Source organism: Oncorhynchus mykiss, chromosome 21 (genome assembly GCF_057628025.1).
Source record: "Oncorhynchus mykiss isolate SJ-2025 chromosome 21, ASM5762802v1, whole genome shotgun sequence".
In the NCBI taxonomy this organism is placed as follows: domain Eukaryota; kingdom Metazoa; phylum Chordata; class Actinopteri; order Salmoniformes; family Salmonidae; genus Oncorhynchus; species Oncorhynchus mykiss.
Window position 1 is genome coordinate 31,659,896 of NC_143042.1, and position 22,721 is coordinate 31,682,616.

Below are 22,721 nucleotides of genomic sequence, written 5' to 3' on the forward strand. Positions count from 1 at the left end.
GGACAAAGTTATATGGTGTGTGTGTGTGTGTGTGTGTGTGTGTGTGTGTGTGTGTGTGTGTGAGAGAGTGAGAGTGAGAGAGTGAGAGAGTGTGAGAGTGTGAGTGAGTGTGAGTGAGTGTGAGAGTGTGAGAGTGTGAGTGAGTGTGAGAGTGTGAGTGAGTGAGTGAGTTCAGGTGTATCCCTCAATGACTGTCTGTTCTTCTGCGTACCGCTACAGTGTGGAACATGGTGGAGACAACACAATGAAACCTGGACTTAGAAAATGTGAGTGTTGACTGCTGTGAAGAATTTGCTTTGACCATGTGTGTGTGTGTTTAATAATGTAAATAAGTGTGTTTTATATTACCATGCAGTATAACATATGATCATTCAACAAGTCTCAAGTTACCTTAACTTCTCCTTTTGATACCTAGAAACATCTACATTAAGTGAGAAGTGAGTTAACATTCTAATGTGAATGATGATGATTTCTAATATTGTGTCTGGTTTTATCCATCAGATGTCTGTGATCTCACACTGGACCCAAACACCGTAAACAGACTCCTCTCTCTGTCTGAGGAGAACAGAAAGGTGACATGTTGGACAGAGAAGCAGCCGTATCCTGATCACCCAGAGAGATTTGAGGACTGTGAACAGGTGCTGTGTAGAGAGGGTCTGACTGGGCGCTGTTACTGGGAGGTAGAGTGGAGTGGAAGAGGGGCTGGTATAGGAGTGACATATAAAGGAATCAGCAGGAGAGGAAGTGGTATCGACTGTTGGCTTGGATACAATGACAAGTCCTGGAGTCTGTTCTGCTATGACAACAGTTACTCTGCCTGTCACAGTAATATTACCACTATCATAGACGTCCCCTCCTCCAGCTCCCACAGAGTAGGAGTGTATCTGGACTGGCCAGCCGGCACTCTGTCCTTCTATAGAGCCTCCTCTGACACACTGACCCACCTGAACACATTCACCTCCACATTCACTGAGCCGCTCTATCCAGGGTTTAGGGTTTAGGGTGATGGTGACTCAGCGTCCCTGTAAATAATAACCTGACACACACACACACACACACACACACACACACACACACACACACACTGGTCACACACACTGGACACACACTGGACACACTCACACACACACTGGACTCACACACACAAACAAACTGACAAACACTCTGGACACACACACACACAGTGGACACAAAAACACACACACACTGGACACACCCTCACACACCCGACACACCCTCACACACCCGACACACCCGACACACCCTCACACACTGGACACACCCTCACACACTGGACACACCCTCACACACTGGACACACACACACACATATCTATTCACTCACACACATAAACGTACACACACACACACACTGGACACACTGGACACACACACACACACACACACTGGACACACACTCACACATTGGACACACACTCACACACTGGACACACACACACACCCACGTCTTCCTATAATTGTTGACGTTCATGTTTATAAGACTATAACAATATCCAAGTTCTATCCGCCTGTTGAATCAGTTTCTGGATCACAGGTTCTAGAACAGCTTCTATCCCAGTTCTATCTGCCTGTTAAATCAGTTTCTGGACCACAGGTTCTAGAACAGCTTCTATCCCAGTTCTATCTGCCTGTTAAATCAGTTTCTGGACCACAGGTTCTAGAACAGCTTCTATCTCAGTTCTATCTGCCTGGTTAAATCAGTTTCTGGACCACAGGTTCTAGAACAGCTTCTATCCCAGTTCTATCTGCCTGTTAAATCATCAACCTAAACTGTTTTCATCAGACTATTAGAACATGACTGAACCTTTTGGTTCCTTTTCTGATCTTTTACCACTTTGCATTTTTATGATATATTTTACTGTTTGTGTTTGTACCACAGGAGGTTGGTGGGACCTTAATTGGGGAGGACAGGCTTGTAATGGCTGGAGGGGAATAAGTGGAATGGTATCAAACATGTGGTTTCCATGTGTTCCATTTCATTCACTCTGTTCCAGACATTATTATGAGTCGTCCTCCCCTCAGCAGCCTCCTCTGGTATGTACTGTCCTATATGTGAGAGAGCTCCAACAAGGAATTACAATGTATGTATTACTTTTAATACCTGCAAATGGCAAATAAACTACTTGACCTCCTTATGAATGTCTGCAGCCGACTAGACTGTTGGTGTCTGACAAGAGGTGAAAATATTACCGGAATATTCTGCAAATGTTGATGAAGACGTCACTCAATCCACCCAAAACAACATGCAGTTTTTCCACAAGACTCCCATGAAGTTATAGTCTGACGTTATGAGTTGAAGTTAAAGTAACATTCTCAGAACATACTGCACTTGTTTTATACTGTTTTAGATGGATCCTCTGTTTATCATCTTGTTTTATACTGTTTTAGATGGATCCTCTATTTATCATCTTGTTTTATACTGTTTTAGATGGATCCTCTGTTTATCATCTTGTTTTATACTGTTTTAGATGGATCCTCTATTTATCATCTTGTTTTATACTGTTTTAGATGGATCCTCTGTTTATCATCTTGTTTTATACTGTTTTAGATGGATCCTCTGTTTATCATCTTGTTTTATACTGTTTTAGATGGATCCTCTGTTTATCATCTTGTTTTATACTGTTTTAGATGGATCCTCTGTTTATCATCTTGTTTTATACTGTTTTAGATGGGATCCTCTGTTTATCATCTTGTTTTATACTGTTTTAGATGGATCCTCTGTTTATCATCTTGTTTTATACTGTTTTAGATGGATCCTCTGTTTATCATCTTGTTTTATACTGTTTTAGATGGATCCTCTGTTTATCATCTTGTTTTATACTGTTTTAGATGGATCCTCTGTTTATCATCTTGTTTTATACTGTTTTAGATGGATCCTCTGTTTATCATCTTGTTTTATACTGTTTTAGATGGATCCTCTGTTTATCATCTTGTTTTATACTGTTTTAGATGGATCCTCTGTTTATCATCTTGTTTTATACTGTTTTAGATGGATCCTCTGTTTATCATCTTGTTTTATACTGTTTTAGATGGATCCTCTGTTTATCATCTTGTTTTATACTGTTTTAGATGGATCCTCTGTTTATCATCTTGTTTTATACTGTTTTAGATGGATCCTCTGTTTATCATCTTGTTTTATACTGTTTTAGATGGATCCTCTATTTATCATCTTGTTTATACTGTTTTAGATGGATCCTCTGTTTATCATCTTGTTTTATACTGTTTTAGATGGATCCTCTGTTTATCATCTTGTTTTATACTGTTTTAGATGGATCCTCTGTTTATCATCTTGTTTTATACTGTTTTAGATGGATCCTCTGTTTATCATCTTGTTTTATACTGTTTTAGATGGATCCTCTGTTTATCATCTTGTTTTATACTGTTTTAGATGGATCCTCTATTTATCATCTTGTTTATACTGTTTTAGATGGATCCTCTGTTTATCATCTTGTTTTATACTGTTTTAGATGGATCCTCTGTTTATCATCTTGTTTTATACTGTTTTAGATGGATCCTCTGTTTATCATCTTGTTTTATACTGTTTTAGATGGATCCTCTGTTTATCATCTTGTTTTATACTGTTTTAGATGGATCCTCTGTTTATCATCTTGTTTTATACTGTTTTAGATGGATCCTCTGTTTATCATCTTGTTTTATACTGTTTTAGATGTGTCCTCTGTTTCAACATTTAAACTCTTAAATGTAAACAATTGAACAATTAAACTCTTAAATTTAAACAATTTAAACAATAACACTGTTAAAATAGCAATGTGATCATTTGTTGTACGTCTTTTATGTTGAATAACAAATAGTACAATTATGTATGGACATACGCTCCACACACACTGCTGATGTCGCAGAAAGGCCATAAAGATAATCAAGGACAACAACCACCCGAGCCACTGCCTGTTCACCCCGCTATCATCCAGAAGGCGAGGTCAGTACAGGTGCATCATCACCACCCGAGCCACTGCCTGTTCACCCCGCTATCATCCAGAAGGCGAAGTCAGTACAGGTGCATCATCACCACCCGAGCCACTGCCTGTTCACCCCGCTATCATCCAGAAGGCGAAGTCAGTACAGGTGCATCAAAGCAGGGACCGAGAGACTGAAAAACAGCTTCTATCTTAAGGCAATCAGACTGTTAAACAGCCACCACTAACATTGAGTGGCTGCTGCCAACACACTGACTCAACTCCAGCCACTTGAATAATGGGAATTGATGGGAAAATATTCATCACTATGCCACTTAATATAATGTTTACATACCCTACATTACTCATCTCATATGTATATACTGTACTCGATACCATCTACTGCATCTTGCCTATGCCGTTCTGTACCATCACTCATTCATGTATGTTTATGTACATATTCGTTATCCCTTTACACTTGTGTATGTACGGTAATTGTTGTGAAATTGTTAGGTTAGATTACTCGTTGGTTATTACTGCATTGTCGGAACTAGAAGCACAAGCATTTCGCTAAACTCGCATTAACATCATAATGTGTGAAAGTTAAATATTTCTAAAGAATATTTTTTCAGCTGAATGGGTTTGGGTTCTGAGCACCGTTCTCAGATTATTATTTTTCCGTACAATTTGTTTTAAATCTGACACAGCGGTTGAATAGAGGATACATTTAACTTTAATTCTGTGAATAACACTTGCATCTTTTATCAATGTTTATTGTGAGTATTTATGCAAAATCACCGGATGTTTTGGAATCAAAACATTACTGCACGTAACGCGCCAATGTAAACTGAGATCCTTTATATATATATATATATATATATATATATATATATATATATATATATGCACATTATCGAACAAAACACAAAATACATGTATAACATGATGTCCTATGAGTGTCATCTGATGGAGATAATCAAAGGTTAGTGATTCATTTGATCTATATTTATGCTTTTGTGACTGTGAAAAATCGCTGTGTGTGTGTTTTTGAATTTGGTGGTCATCTAACATAAATACATGTTGTGTTTTCACTGTAAAACATTTTAAAAATCGGACACGATGGGTAGATTAACAAGATGTTTATCTTTCATTTGCTGTATTGGACTTGTATATGTGTGAAAGTTAAATATTTCTAAATAATATTTTTTCAGCTGAATGGGAGGGGGTGTTCCCTTTAGGGAACTCCTTTTGCCCCCTAGCCCCAGCTCCAAAGTAAAAATTGGCTGTAGGATTAAAATCAGATTGTATTACTTTGTGCCTGTGTCAGCTAGTGACCACTTTGCTGAACTGCCTCCAGGGCAAGATTCATGACAATAAATGCCAACCTGCCTCCCAGTCATCCCCTCCTTATCTTTACAAGGCTGCAGAACATGCAAGCTAGTGATGTGGGGGTTCTCTCATAACCCTCAGTCCCCAGGTGGGTAGATGGCAGGTTGAATAAAGAGAAGCTAGTGATGTGGGGGTTCTCTCATAACCCTCAGTTCCCAGGTGGGTAGATGGCAGGTTGAATAAAGAGAAGCTAGTGATGTGGGGGTTCTCTCATAACCCTCAGTCCCTAGGTGGGTAGATGGCAGGTTGAATAAAGAGAAGCTAGAGATGTGGGGGTTCTCTCATAACCCTCAGTCCCCAGGCAGGTTTTTAAGGGAATTTTTTATCAATGATGACTAATTATGTATACATTTCAATCAGGACTGACTAATCAGAATACTATTATGTTACTGTATATGTGCTAATCAGAATACTATTATGTTACTGTATATGTATGAATATTCTTTTTAATCCTAGTACTGAATATAATGTGTGTAAATATAATCAAGAATTAGAACAATGACTGTCTGTACCATGGTAGAAATGAATGAACTTATAGCCAGACAGGCTAGCCAAGCTACAAGCTGGCCTTGGCTCGGTCATATATTATCTTAATAGGGGGAGACGATGTGAGACCCATACAGCCATTGTACTGGAGCGGAGATGACACGGGCTAAAACTAATGACGTAATTTTCAGTTTATAACCTGTGGTAAAATGTGTAATGGGCAGTACTCTCGTGAATAAACGCTGCTGATTGACTTTAAGACTGGGCTCTGTCCATTTTATACAAATAGGAGGCATACAAATTATTATGGATTAACAGAGTGTTTAATTTTAATTGGGTATTAAAACAGAGGAATTTAATTCCTGCAACAATTGGTCCTTCGAACCGGAATCTAAAATACCCGTCTCTGCCATCTGAAGGTCGTACGCCGAAAAATCGTGCACGAGCGGGCCGGGTCCCGTTATTTAAGACCTGGCCTCTGAATTGAGGGTGAAAAGACCAGGCCGGTGTACACCCCAGACCGACAGGGACGGTGACTAAATCCAACGAACAGTGCTTTTCCCAGTCGGCAGCAAGGTCAGTAGCCTATATTCTCGATTCTGGGGGGATTTGAGTTCTTTGATTGATGTTCTAAAATTTTTAGAATTCATCAATAATGGGAGCTTTGCTATTCCCACAGGGTTTTTTATGACCAACATACACTGGGTTTTGTATAACCGATATACACTGGGCAGGTTCAAAAATAACCTGTGGTAATGTGCACTACCGTAAATAAAATAAACTTAATCATGAGAGGCATATTCGCCCGAGATTAAGACGGGATATTAAATAGGTGCTGGGGATAGGACGGTGATCTTGTACAAATACTAAATAAAGTGTATCATTGAAGAGAAAGTCACCTAAACCTGGTTAAATGTAGGGAATAACGGAGAGATACGATACAGTTTTGTGCCACCAGGATGATATATTTTTTCATGAATCGACTGACATACGATAAATTTAGCACAGAACATGGTACGTTTAAATGTTAGGGTATAGAAAGTTGAGAAATTTGGTTGGGTTTACTTTGTTGATAGAATTTAAAGCAGAACTCAAACTGAATAGGGAATATTTATTTTACAGATGCAGGCTGACAAAACCGTTCCTCAAATTATGACAGAGAAAATGGGTTGTGGCATTTAAAGGGAAAATGGGTGCATTATAGCTCTGATTTACTTTTCAAAAGTGGCTAAAAGTTCCATATACATTTTTTTAAGGAGCTGAATATCGCAAGGATAGTCTGAAAAGATGCTACAGCTAGCAACAGAATTGCTAGGCATTCCATTGGGCTATATTGGACTATAAAATAGGTAAGAATAGTCCCGAGTATTGATTTTTGGTTAGGTAACGCCAGTGAATTCGAACAAGAAATTAACGTGTTTTAAATAAATTATCTGTTTTCATTATGGGGAACAAGTAAATGTCTTATCTTAAGGGGACAGTGCACATTTATCACAGTGGTTTGAGTGTATGGCAGTGTATAAAATATTTTGGGAGGACAATTTGGAGATAGACTGAATGAGTTACATGAAACATCGAGGGATTTAAAACAAATGATGTGAAGGGATTATCATCATTATTAGGTTTCGTTGTTGAAGTAAACGTTTGGGTTAAGGGGATTTCCCTGTTCCCAGAGACAAGATATCTTAAAGGGGTACACTCACATATTGAATATTAGGAGTTTTATTTTCTGAGTTTTAATTAGACAAGTGAATAACGTATTGGGAATAGAGTCGTAATTAAAATGCTAAATCAAAGACGAGACAGTTACTTAAATCAAATTAATTCTAAATAATAACGAAGAGACAATTACGATAGATTTATGCCCATCGAAATTTTCTTATAAATTTAGCGAATTGAGAGATGAGAGATGTTGATTGATGTTGTAAATTCTAATTCAGGATTCAACAGATGTGATAAATTAGGTTTGGTTTCTCGAACCCGTACTACTGTTGCTGCAGACAGCCAACAATTATTTACTATTCATTGAAAGTCGTTGCAGCTCGGCAATAGGTTGAGCACCTGTTGATGACATCACTCGCAAGGCACTTTTGTCGCCACGGAAATGTCTCTGTCCATTTCATACAAATAAGAGTCTTACAAATTCTTAGGAATTGACAGTGTTTAATTTTAATTGGGTATTAAAATATATAGGAATGTAATTCCTATAACAGGTGATAACTGTGTTTGTGGAGTAAAGCATGTGTATCTGTTGGTTTGAAATAAACTTTAGTGAATATTGTTTTTTGAGACTGATTTATTTGATTAAAGAAAACTGTAGTATCCAAGAAGTGTACTTCACTTGGCTGTATTATGTATTTAACCTTAATGGATGGGTGGTGACTGTTGAGAATGATAATGAATTAATTGAATAGTTGGATATCATGAGGCCAGGCTCCTATAATGTCGTCTAGAAGTCTGTAATATAATGTAGGTTGATGTGGGCACTTGGCCAATGCCTCTCTCTCCCATTCAGCCATGTAAATGTTTGCATATTCCGGGGCAAACCTCTTAAGGATATTGAGACGCTTGCGTCTCTCCTAGCCAATAGCCTGGGGAAATGAAGAGCGCCAAATTCAAATAGTATGAGATAAAAACTCAAACTTTCATTAAATCACACATGCAGGGTACTCAATTAAAGCTACACTCGTTGTGAATCCAGCCAACATGTCAGAAAATGCATTTCGGCGAAAGCATGAGAAGCTATTATCTGATAGCATGCACCCCGCCGAAACACATGAATGAGACATAAACAAAATAATTAGCGTAGCCGGCGCTACACAAAACATTGAAATAAAATATAAAACATGCATTACCTTTGACGAGCTTCTTTGTTGGCACTCCAATATGTCCCATAAACATCACAATTGGTTCTTTTTTTCGATTAAATCCGTCCATGTATACCCAAAATGTCAATTTATAAAGCCTGTCTGATCCAGAAAAAAACAGCTTCAAACTACTTTTGTAATCCAACTTTAGGTATTTGTAAACGTTAATAATCGATCAAATTGATGACGGGGCGATCTGTATTCAATAGCAGCAAGTCAACAAGTCATGGACGATTTTCTCTCTTTCATAACTATCCACAGTGTAACCTCTGACAGGAAGTGCCTATTCTTCATTTCATCAAGGATTAACTTCAACCCAATTCCCAAGACTGGCGACATCGTGTGGAAGTTGTAGGAACTGTAAGCTGGGCGCTATCTAATTTCCCTTGACATAGACAATACAGGGAACTGGCGGAGAGATTTTTTTTTTTTCTGAACAGTTTTTCCTTGCGGTTTTGCCTGCTACACAAGTTCTGTTATAGTCACAGTGTAACGGTTTTCTAGGTGTGAAGGAGAGTCGGACCAAAATGCGGCGTGTCTATTGCAATCCATGTTTAATGAAGTAACATACTAAACACAAACACTACCAAAACAATAAACTTAACGAAAACCGAAACAGCCTATACTTGTGTAACCTAACAAAGAACAATGACATCAGGACACTAAGGACAATCACCCACGACAAACTCAAAGAATATGGCTGCCTAAATATGGTTCCCAATCAGAGACAACGATAAACACCTGTCTCTGATTGAGAACCACTTCAGACAGCCATAGACTTAGCTAGAACACCCCACTAGCTACAATCCCCACACATACACACCACATACAAAAACCCATGCCACACCCTGGCCTGACCAAATAAATAAAGATAAACACAAAATACTTTGACCAGGGTGTGACACACAGACATGATTTAAACAGTTTTATGAACTTCTGAGTGTTTTCTAGCCACACATACTAATCATATGCTATATTCCTGGTAGCAGGACATTGAAATGTTGAACGCATTTATCAAAAAGTTTAAAAAAGGCACCTCTAAGAGGTTTTAATGGATGGGTGGTGACTGTTGAGAATGCTAATGAATTCAGTGAATAGTTGGATATCATGAGGCCAGGCTCCTATAATGTTGTCTAGAAGTCTGTAATAGAATGTAGGTTGATGTGGGCACTTGACCAATGCCTCTCTCTCCCATTCAGCCATGTAAAAGTTTGCATATGCCGGGGCAAATTTCTTGCCCATAGCTGTTCCCTCCACCTGTAAGTAGTGCTCATCATTGAATATAAAGTCATTGTGTGTGAGGCTGATTTCTAATAATTGTAGTATTTCATTGTCTGGTCTATTGCTATCTGGGTGTGCATGGAAAATATTTCTGACCGTCTGTACTCCTGTTGCTGTATTTATGTTAGTGTATAAGCTATCAATGTCTATAGTGAATATATATGTTTGGGAGGGAACAACTATGGGTTTGATCTTCTCAAGAAAGTGATAAGTGTCTCTGATTTAGCTGGGGTGTCTAGTGGAGAGAGGGTTGATATAATGATCAATATATTGGGCTATGTTGAATGATTCGCTATTACAGTCTGATACGATTGTCCTGCCAGGAGGAACTTCGTAGGGAATAGTCCAGGTTTCTGGTTCTTTATGAATTTTTCAAAGCAGGTAAAACAGTCTAGGTGGTGGAGTGTCTGGTCCAAATAGAAAGTCTGGTTGTTTTTTCGTGATGTGCCGTTTATCATAAAGTATTTGTATGATTCTACGTAATGTAGTCTGGGTCTGTGGTTGTAGGCTGTTTCCTATTGGTACATAATACTTGGTGTTGGATAACTGTCTATTTGCCTCGTATGTGTATTGATGTTTATCTAGGATCACTGTTTTAGATCGCTTATCTGCCGGTTTCAATATTATGTGAGGGTTGTTTATAAGTTATTTAATGGCTTGTCTTTCGATGCGGGTGATGTTGTCCTCTCTATCTGCCTGGGTGTGATAGTTGTGAAGGGTGTCTTGGTCGGTTCTGATTAGGTTCTTTACCCTCCTATCTATCTGGGACAGTTTGGGTTCCCAGATTGAAGGAAGGGTGAATGGTAAATGGTTGTCATTCGTCTGATAGTCAAAGTAGTCTAGAAGTTTAAGTCGTCTATGATATTTATGTGTGTCCCTATGAAGTTCCTCCCGGTCAAATTTACCAGGGCGGGGAATGAAAGACAACCCCCTCTCCAAGAGTTGGGTCTGTGCTGTTGTGAGTTGAAAAGACTTGGATAAATTCATGATGTTTGATGAGAGGGGGTCAACTACCCCCTCTGCTGGGTCATCTAAGAAAGCAACTGGGGGAGGAAAGGGGGGAGAGTACAGGGGGTTGGGGGGAAAAGAAGGGTGTGGTGTGGCTAGGTGGGTCCAAATTGTGGTAGAGCCTATTCTAAATTTAGCTGCTCACACCAATTCTTAAAAATGAGGTATTCTGTGGTTGTTGTCCAGTGTATGTCCAAATGTTGTTGTGTGGAATTCATCATGGGGTATCTCCAAGAGAAATGGGCCATGTGTGGTGATGTAACCGTTAATGACTGAGGTTCCGTTTTCGATCTGGTGAAAGGAGGTGTGAGTGGTTAATAATGGGGATGTAAATAATTGCATTAGGGAAAGTGACTCTTGCTTCCTTGTACATTGATGCAATCTGTTTGATTGATGTTTTGTATGGGTCACTATCCATATTGTTTATGCCCACCGAGAGAACCACTATGCTGGTGTATAAATGAACCTCTGTTTTCTCCAGAACCTTTGTGAAATGGTAAAATGTTGCTCCAGGATAACTGTCGACTTGTATGTTTGGGTTATGAAATTTAGGGATTCTATTAACATTTGAGTCTCCCAAGACTAGTATTGGTTTATTTCCTTTAAAATTCCAATCCACCACCTTGCCTTTTGGTCTGTTTTTATGGCACAATGTTTTCTGAAGGGTTGCTGGGGTTGGGGGTTGATGCTGGGGCTGAGGCTGGGGTTGGGGGTTGATGCTGGGGCTGAGGCTGGGGTTGGGGTTGATGCTGGGGTTGAGTCTGGGGTTGGGGGTTGATGCTGAGGCTGGGGTTGGGGGTTGATGCTGGGGCAGAGGCTGGGTTTGGGGGTTGATGCTGGGGCTGAGGCTGGGGTTGGGGGTTGATGCTGGGGCTGGGGTTGGGGGTTGATGCTGGGGCTGAGGCTGGGGTTGGGGTTGATGCTGAGGCTGGTGTTGGGGGTTGATGCTGGGGTTGAGTCTGGGGTTGGGGGTTGATGCTGAGGCTGGGGTTGGGGGTTGATGCTGGGGCAGAGGCTGGGGTTGGGGGTTGATGCTTGGGCTGAGGCTGGGGTTGGGGTTGATGCTGGGGCTGAGGCTGGGGTTGGGGGTTGATGCTGAGGCTGGGGTTGGGGTTGGGGTTGATGCTGGGGCTGAGGCTGGGATGAGTATGTTGAGGCGCCAGTTATACAGGGGTCTCGGACTGGCAGTGACATGGTGTCTTTTTGGGAGGGCTCAGATTGGTTGTTTTTGGGATATTGCCCATTGTTTGTCCATTAATCGTCATTTGCCCCTGGAACTGCCCAGTCCTAGTCTCACCCCCTGATGTGGCGCCTCCTGTTGGTGAGAGCGATAGAGGTGAAATCCTTTCCAAGATTTTAGAGAGAGTAACATCTCTGTCTCAACAATACTGTCAGTCTCCATCTAGCAGTTACAGAGAGGAACATCTCTGTCTGTACTGTCAGTCTCCCTCAAGTAGTTAGAGAGAGTAACATCTCTGTCTCTACAATACTGTCAGTCTCCATCTAGCAGTTACAGAGAGGAACATCTCTACAATACTGTCAGTCTCCATCTAGCAGTTACAGAGAAGCATTTCACAAGCATTTCGCTTCACCCGCAATAACATCTGCTAAATATGTGTATGTGACCTACTATTACCATTCCATCACCATTCCACTACCATTCTGTTTACCATTCCACTACCATTCTGTTTACCATTCCACTACCATTCTGTTTACCATTCCACTACCATTCTGTTTACCATTCCACTACCATTCTGTTTACCATTCCACTACCATTCCACTACCATTCCACTACCATTCCATCACCATTCCACTACCATTCCACTACCATCCCACTACCATTCTGTTTACCATTCCATCACCATTCTGTTTACCTTTCCATCACCATTCCACTAACATTCTGTTTACCATTCTATCACCATTCCACTACCATTCCACTACCATTCTGTTTACCATTCCACTACCATTCCATCACCATTCCATTACCATTCCATCACCATTCCACTACCATTATGTTTACCAATCCACTACCATTCCATCACCATTCCATTACCAATCCACTACCATCCCACTACCATTCTGTTTACCATTCCACTACCATTCCACTACCATTCCATCACCATTCCATCACCATTCCACCACCATTCCACTACCATTATGTTTACCATTCCACTACCATTCCACTACCATTCCATCACCATTCCATTACCATTCCACTACCATTCCACTACCATTCTGTTTACTATTCCATTACCATTCCACTACCATTCCACTACCATTTCATCACCATTCCATTACCATTCCACTACAATTCTGTTTACCATTCCACTACCATTCCACTACCATTCCATCACCATTCCACTACCATTCCACTACCATTCCACTACCATTCTGTTTACCATTCCATTACCATTCCACTACCATTCCACTACAATTCCATCACCATTCCACTACCATTCTGTTTACCATTCCACTACCATTCCACTACCATTCCATCACAATTCCACTACCATTATGTTTACCATTCCACTACCATTCCATCACCATTCCACTACCATTCTGTTTACCATTCCACTACCTTTCCATCACCATTCCACTACTATTCCATCACCATTCCATTACCATTTGTCGTGGAAATGTCCTCTATTTACCAAATCATGGGAGCAAACCACACACACAAGTCAGAGTTAGTTATCAAAGTCCATCTTTAATTATATGAGCTCTATCACAACCCTGTGACTCTCAGATTGATTCAGTGTCTCCCAGTGAATCCTCTGAGAGCCCCCTTACAATGCAACTGAGTTCCTTTAATAGCAAAGACACACATAGTCAGACAGCATAGACATAACTCATCGTTCAGCTTTGTCTCCTTTCCCAAACCCATGAAACTATAAACCAAATCCTCCATATCAACAGGCATATATCAAATTGTCATTTAGATACAACCCACTCTAAATACAAACTCCTGGACAAACTCACGGAGAGGAGGGTGAGGCTATAGGTTAAGATAGAAACAACATAAGAGGGAGCATAGAATGATTCCAGACACTGCAACCTTCCTTTCCCCACTATGGGAAAGGTAGAGAGTGAAAGATATGTTTACACATGATGACACTTTGACCTCTCCCCTCTCAGCGGCCATGCAACTTAGTCTTGACATAGAACAGATACTGCAACCCTGCCCACAGTATTATACAAAAATACCATTCTGATGAGAATTAACTTACACACATTTGATAAATATAAAACATCTTACATATGTTACCAACAAATTCTGAATCTTCCCTAACACATTCCACAACCATTCCACTACCATTCTGTGCACTATTCCATCACCATTCCATCACCATTCCACTACCATTCCATCACTATTCCATTACCATTCCACTACCATTCCATTACCATTCCATCACCATTCCATTACCATTCCACTACCATTCCATCACCATTCCATTACCATTCCACTACCATTCCATTACCATTCCATCACCATTCCATTACCATTCCACTACCATTCCATCACCATTCCATTACCATTCCACTACCATTCCATTACCATTCCATCACCATTCCATTACCATTCCACTACCATTCCATCACCATTCCATTACCATTCCATCACCATTCCATTACCATTCCATCACCATTCCACTACCATTCCATCACCATTCCATCACCATTCCATTACCATTCCATCACCATTCCATCACCATTCCATTACCATTCAATCACCATTCAATCACCATTCCATCACCATTCCATTACCATTCTGTTTACCATTCCATCACCATTCCATCACCATTCCATTACCATTCCATCACCATTCCATCACCATTCCATCACCATTCCATCACCATTCTGTTTACCATTCCATCACCATTCCATCACCATTCCATTACCATTCCATCACCATTCCATCAACATTCCATCACCATTCCATCACCATTCCATCACCATACCATTACCATTCTGTTTACCATTCCATCACCATTCCATCACCATTCCACTACCATTCCATTACAATTCCATCAGCATTCCATCACCATTCCATCACCATTCCATCACCATTCCATCACCATTCCACTACCATTCCATTACCATTCCATCACCATTCCATCACCATTCCATTACCATTCCATTGCCATCCACTTCCAGTTCTTTACTAAAAATGTATGTATTTGTTACATTTGACTGTATAAAACCTAACAGTACTACTGATTTCACTGAGAGTGAGGCAGATATATATTATTACTGTGTAAAACCTAGCAGTTCTACTGGTTTCACTGAGAGTGAGGCAGATATATATATATATTACTGTGTAAAACCTAGCAGTTCTACTGATTTCACTGAGAGTGAGGCAGATATATATTATTACTGTGTAAAACCTAGCAGTACTACTGATTTCACTGAGAGTGAGGCAGATATATATTATTACTGTGTAAAACTGTTACTGTAATTCAATGATGCCAATGTGTTTTCATTAATTGAAAACCTTAATCTATTTTATGAGAATTTGTAAGATTCTTGTTTGCATAAAATAGACGGAGACCAGTCTTTTCAATAATAGGTAACAGAATTTATTCTCGGAGCGCGCTGCCACTTCACCACGAGCAACAGTTTATATACAATAACATCACGTAATTTCATTGTTTTAACAGAAACCCTCCTCTCGACAGGGACAAAGTGAGGTGAAAAGTTAATTCTAACTTACTAACACACTCCCAGGTAACTTTGACCCCTCAACATTATTCATCACCACTGAGCTGACAGTTCTAATTAACAGACATCTTAGGAATGCACTCACTGTCTTATCTAAAAACCCCAGAGCTAAGTTTATGTAGGTTAAACCATAGGTTAACTACCTTATCTGTTTACACAGTCCACAACCCATTAGTTTCTTCCAAGTTGGAATGGTGTTCATTAACTTTAATTACTCCTTGTCCGTGTCTCACAATCCCTTCTTATGAACTCATATTGTTAGTCAGATATAATAAAACAGAGTATAAGTTTACTTAGTTACAGTTCTATTTTAAATGGGGAAATTGTTTATTCATTTATTCATAATAATTCTAACAATCCACCCTAAAAATGACTAAACAATTCATTCCATCATTTAACACTAAAAGGAAATTTCAATGATATCCTAAGAATAAGACAAACCAATACACGTATGGAAACACGATCAACGCCCGTGACTGTTTTAACCTACATCAGAATCATAACACTTCTAATCAGGATTTTCGTTACAATCGTCATTTCAAAACAGTCCATACATTGAAATATGAATAACCTAAATCTCCTAAACATCAAATATTGTCTCGTCAACATAATTAAAAGATCCGGATTCCTCCACTGGACCCGGGGTCCTGTATTCATCATTCCACTGGTCAGAGCTTAGAATGGGTCCATATTTCACCATCTGAAGTGTCATTGATTTCTCCAGAGTCCTAGAAATGAGAACGTTCCCGCACGGAATCAAAACACATCCGCACAAAACTAACACAGTCAAACAGGTGAAGGTAGCCCATAACACAATAATCATAACATTTTTCCATCTTCCAAACACACTGTCGACCCAATTAGTCAGAGAAGTATCCACCCCTGAGTTCACTGCCAACTCGTGAGCTATGGTGTGTAAACCAGCCAAGGCCTTGGTCACCGATCCATCCGGAGCTGTATTATTTGGGATGAATGTACAGCACATCGACCCGAATAGCACGCAAACCCCACCCTTTTCTGCTCTTTATATATCTAGCACGATTTTATTCTGCCAAGCCATTAGTGTCACAAATATTACCGACGTTGGCTCCCCTTCTGGTTCAGGTGGCGCTCGGCAGTCGTCGCCGCCGGTCTACTAGCTGCCACCGATCCTTTGTTCTGTGTTCGTTTGGTTTTGTCTAATTGGTTTCACCTGTTCCTTGTTTGGTTGTTAGGGTGGGGTTATTTAAGTTTGTTTAGCCCGCTTCTGTTTGTGCGGGCTTGTTCTACTGTATTTGTGAGAGGTGTTAGTGTTTTGTTGGGTTTTTTCCCTGTCCTGGTATTTTACCTAAGGGTACTATTTGTTTTGATAGTTATGCCTGTGTTGGGTATATACTATTTTGATTTTGGACATTAAAGTTTTTCCCGCATCCTTTGCTCTCTGCGCCTGACTCCACACACATTCACTCATTGTGCGTTGCAATTAGGCTGGTCGCTTCGGTCTGTTCTGCCAATCCTTTTATTGCATCTCTAGTATAATTGTTGAAGCGCTGTTGATTATAATAGATATAATTGATCCAATCCACATTCTTATTGAGAGTGGACCACCAAAAAATACTTGACTCTAATCCTGCCCAGATCTGATTTCTAGCCTTGAACTCGTCTGGCACCCCTCGTGGAACCCCAATGTTGTCAATATAAACTCTATCATCAAAAGACCCAGACGGAATACTTTGTTTCACCCGTTTAGCCAACTTCATGTCATGGTGTCGAATGAGTGTGAAAGGCATTCCCAAATGTACCAGTGCACATACCCCTGTCCAATTAGCAGGTAAAATCGGCCATAATGTCATTCCCCCACACAACCACCAGATATCAGCCCTGGGCCTCCTTATCTTACTGAAATCCCCAGAACTCAACCAGTCTGCCAGATTACTCATCACCCCATCAGTAGTAATATTCTCTGTCACATTGCAGGTACTGACTTCCCCTACATACAGTGCCTTGCGAAAGTATTCGGCCCCCTTGAACTTTGCGACCTTTTGCCACATTTCAGGCTTCAAACATAAAGATATAAAACTGTATTTTTTTGTGAAGAATCAACAACAAGTGGGACACAATCATGAAGTGGAACGACATTTATTGGATATTTCAAACTTTTTTAACAAATCAAAAACAGAAAAATTGGGCGTGCAAAATTATTCAGCCCCTTTACTTTCAGTGCAGCAAACTCTCTCCAGAAGTTCAGTGAGGATCTCTGAATGATCCAATGTTGACTTAAATGACTAATGATAATAAATACAATCCACCTGTGTGTAATCAAGTCTCCGTATAAATGCACCTGCACTGTGATAGTCTCAGAGGTCCGTCAAAAGCGCAGAGAGCATCATGAAGAACAAAGAACACACCAGGCAGGTCCGAGATACTGTTGTGAAGAAGTTTAAAGCCGGATTTGGATACAAAAAGATTTCCCAAGCTTTAAACATCCCAAGGAGCACTGTGCAAGCGATAATATTGAAATGGGAGGAGTATCAGGCCACTGCAAATCTACCAAGTCCTGGCCGTCCCTCTAAACTTTCAGCTCATACAAGGAGAAGACTGATCAGAGATGCAGCCAAGAGGCCCATGATCACTCTGGATGAACTGCAGAGATCTACAGCTGAGGTGGGAGACTCTGTCCATAGGACAACAATCAGTCGTATATTGCACAAATCTGGCCTTTATGGAAGAGTGGCAAGAAGACAGCCATTTCTTAAAGATATCCATAAAAAGTGTCGGTTAAAGTTTGCCACACACCACCTGGGAGACACACCAAACATGTGGAAGAAGGTGCTCTGGTCAGATGAAACCAAAATTGAACTTTTTGGCAACAAAACGTTATGTTTGGCGTAAAAGCAACACAGCTGAACACACCATCCCCACTGTCAAACATGGTGGTGGCAGCATCATGGTTTGGGCCTGCTTTTCTTCAGCAGGGACAGGGAAGATGGTTCAAATTGATGGGAAGATGGGTGGAGCCAAATACAGGACCATTCTGGAAGAAAACCTGATGGAGTCTGCAAAAGACCTGAGACTGGGACAACAAGACAATGATCCAAAACATAAAGCAAAATCTACAATGGAATGGTTCAAAAATAAACATATCCAGGTGTTAGAATGGCCAAGTCAAAGTCCAGACCTGAATCCAATCGAGAATATGTGGAAAGAACTGAAAACTGCTGTTCACAAATGCTCTCCATCCAACCTCACTGAGCTCGAGCTGTTTTGCAAGGAGGAATGGGAAAAAATGTCAGTCTCTCGATGTGCAAAACTGATAGAGACATACCCCAAGCGACTTACAGCTGTAATCGCAGCAAAAGGTGGCGCTACAAAGTATTAACTTAAGGGGGCTGAATAATTTTGCACGCCCAATTTTTCAGTTTTTGATTTGTTAAAAAAGTTTGAAATATCCAATAAATGTCGTTCCACTTCATGATTGTGTCCAACTTGTTGTTGATTCTTCACAAAAAAATACAGTTTTATATCTTTATGTTTGAAGCCTGATATGTGGCAAAAGGTCGCAAAGTTCAAGGGGGCCGAATACTTTCGCAAGGCACTGTATTTCCCATAAGCACTATACCAGGCCAGACAGTAATAATCTCCTCTTGCCACTGTGAAAGGAGGAAGCCCAGATTTCAGAGGAACATGTGGATATAAATAGTGTAAATCCACACAACTGTTATTATCTGGCTTTCCTGCTTCCATGAATAGCTTTACTATACAGGCCATTCCCTTAGGTGAATTAATTCCATTTAATGGAAAAGTAATGGTTGTCAACTGAGGTTTTACAGTTGCACAAACATAGCATTCGTCTTTAGCTACTGATCTGGCCGTATATTGAATCCACTCTAACCAGAGGTTGGAATCTCTAAACCCAGTCTCCAACTCTATCACCTCTTTCAAGTATTTTGTCTCAACTATTTGCACTGGTCCTTGACCCTGGATGATTATACTAGGAATACCAGTTGTGTTAGGGAGACTGATTAAACTCCGGCTGCCCATAGCATCCTTCCCAGCTTTTACCTCTGTCACCTGGAACTGTACCATAGTATCTGATAAAGACTGATCAAAACCAACATACCATAATCCAAGATCCTGGATCTTTACAGTTTTAATGGTAATTCGTACCTTTATACTATACCACCCCTGTTCCGGAAAACAGAAAACTCCCACCTTTACTAAACTCCATCTGTTCCCATATTGAGTGTGTGGGTTGACATAGCCACCCTTCTCAGTGTGAGCTATGACTTGATTCCATGAATTACACGGTGATTTGCACAAATACCTTCCCCAGTGAACCATTGTTCTAGACTGCCAAGGAGTGAAAGACCCCAATTGGTCTATATAGAACTCAACTGAGATATCCTTCCCCAACTCCACTCTCACTACCTTACTATTCAGTTTCAGTGACCATTTAAAATGCTTTGGTAAAATCTAATTTCCCTCGTCTACCATATGAGTCCAGTTACCCTTTTTGGCCTCCTCGGGGGGTTCATGATGTATCAGGAGCATGGCTCCCACAACCATATAGCTCAGGATGGCCAGCCCACCTATAAAGCCCCACCCTCTCCTAGAGAACACATCATCAGCAAGAGGCCAAAACACACCTCCACTTCAATGAACGCTCACAGCGGGGAAAGGTCGGGTATAAGGGAAGTCTTCAGTAGGAGTGTAACCCCCGTATCCTGTTGATACAGTTCTGCCCGGTTGAATCTGGTGTGCCACCTCCTTCTGTAGTTCTCCTGTTGGGCATAAAACCTTTGACATACAGTTTTGGTTAACCTCTTGATCCTACTTGAGACGCAGACGTCTCAACTAGGCACCTGGAAATGCAAATGCGCTACGCTAAATGCTAAATGTACTCGTTAAAACTCAAACGTTCATTAAAATACACATGCAGGGTATTGAATTAAAGCTACACTCGTTGTGAATCTAGCCAACAAGTCAGATTTTTAAAATGCTTTTCGGCGAAAGCATGAGAAGCTATTATCTGATAGCATGCAACCCCCGAAATACCCAAAGGGGACGTAAACAAAATAATTAGCGTAGCCGGCGCTACACAAATAGCAGAAATAAAATATAAAACATTCATTACCTTTACTACATTCTTTGTTGGCACTCCTATATGTTCCATAAACATCACAATTGGGTCTTTTTCCCGATTAAATCCGTCCATGTATGCTCAAAATATCCATTTGTATAGCCTGTCTGGTTCAGGAAAAAAGCTCTCTTCCAACATGCAACGTCATTTTTTAAAATTATATATGTTGCCTATATTCTTTGACAAAACACTTCAACCTACTTTTGTAACCCAACTTTAGGTATTTGTAAACGTTAATAAGCGATCAAATTGATCACTGGGCGGCCTGTATTCAATAGCAGCTACTCAAGAAAACAATGTCCATTTTTCTCTCTTCAAGAGAGACAAAATCGATTGTTGTAGGCTGGATGGAATGACGGTTCTATTGGTCATGTCTCAAAGGATTTTTGTCAATGAAAATGAAGTTTTTGGCGACATCGTGTGGAAGCTGTAGGAATGGCCATATTTAATTTGGTGTCCTTTAAACAATACATGCAAGGGGAGCATGGATATTATTTTCAGCTTTCAGTGACCAGTTTTTCTTGCGCTTTTCGATGAAACACACGCTCTGTTATAGTCACAGCCGTGATTTAACCAGTTTTAGAAACTTCAGAGTGTTTTCTATCCACACATACTAATCATATGCATATACTATATTCCTGGCATGAGTAGCAGGACGCTGAAATGTTGCGCAATTTTTAACAGAATGTTCGAAAAAGGAGGGGGGAGACTGAAGAGGTTTTAATGAACAACCTTTTCATGTGATCAACCATACTGCTTTCCACTTCTACATCTGCTATATCTGCTCGTTCCCATCGTCCTAATTGGGGCATCCTATAGGGTCTGCCAAAAACCTTCTCAAATGGAGACAATCCCTCCCTATCAGGGGTTATCCTAATAGTCATCAACACTATAGGCAAGCATTTTACCCAGTTCATCCCAGTAGTTAGGTGTGTTTTCCTTAATCTATTTTTTACAGATTGATTCATGCGCTCAATAAGGCCAGCGCACTGCGGATGATAAGAACAATGTTTCTTCATATTTATATTCCATTTCTGACCTATATTATCAATTACTTGATTAGAAAAATGGGAACCCTTGTCGCTATAAATAGTTTCTGGCAGTCCAAATCTCGGGATAATCTCCTGACATAATGCTCTAGCCACTGTTTCTGTGTCTGCTGAGGATGTAGGAAACGCCTGTATCCATTTGGTGTATTTATCAATAATTGTTAAACACCACTTCTTATTTTCATTTTTAGTTAATTCAATGAAGTCCATTTCCAATTGTTGGAATGGGTACTTAGCTGCAGGGTATTCTCCCTGTGGTGCCCTTACTTTACCTTGGTGAGTACTCTGTGCGCATATAACACAACGTGAACAAAAGTTTTTAAAATAGTTAGTTATTCCATAAGCTTCAAAGTGTTGTCTAACTAAACCTATCATACCCCCTGTTGATACATGGCTTTGCCCATGTAACAATATAGCAACATATTTCAATAGTGACTGAGGTAAAATAGGTAGTTCCTCTTTGTGGCAGACTCCTCCTTTATCAACGGCTCCCATTTTGACCCATCTAGCAATTTCTTTAATGGGGGCTCTGAGCTGACTTTCCTTTAGTATCTCTGTGTCAATATTAACTTCCTCCTTTAAGTGTGAGTCTGTATGTGTGTATAGTTTTTCACCCGCTTTCTTAGCTTCCTCATCTGCCCGTCTATTACCAATGCTAATGCTGTCCATTCCTTTAGTATGTGCCTCAATGCTAATGCTGTCCATTCCTTTAGTATGTGCCTCAATGCTAATGCTGTCCATTGCTTTAGTATGTGCCTCACATTTACATATTGCTACTTTCTTTGGTAGTAAAACTGCCTCCAGTAAATAATAGAATAATAGAATAATAGACCACTGACTGTAAACACAGGGGCGTCACCTCATCGAGA

General features: G+C 40.3%; 2 pseudogenes across 2 annotated transcripts in view; one reads left to right on the forward strand and one right to left on the reverse strand.

Annotated features, from left to right (window-relative positions):
* LOC149973044 (NLR family CARD domain-containing protein 3-like) overlaps positions 1 to 22,721 on the reverse strand; it is a 572,339-nt pseudogene that overhangs the window by 408,312 nt on the left and 141,306 nt on the right. The gene's annotated exons all lie outside the window — the stretch shown is intronic.
* LOC149973053 (stonustoxin subunit beta pseudogene) lies at positions 188 to 2,155 on the forward strand (annotated as a pseudogene). The gene is made up of 2 exons (XR_016490422.1): positions 188 to 266; positions 502 to 2,155. The product of XR_016490422.1 is annotated as a stonustoxin subunit beta pseudogene (transcript).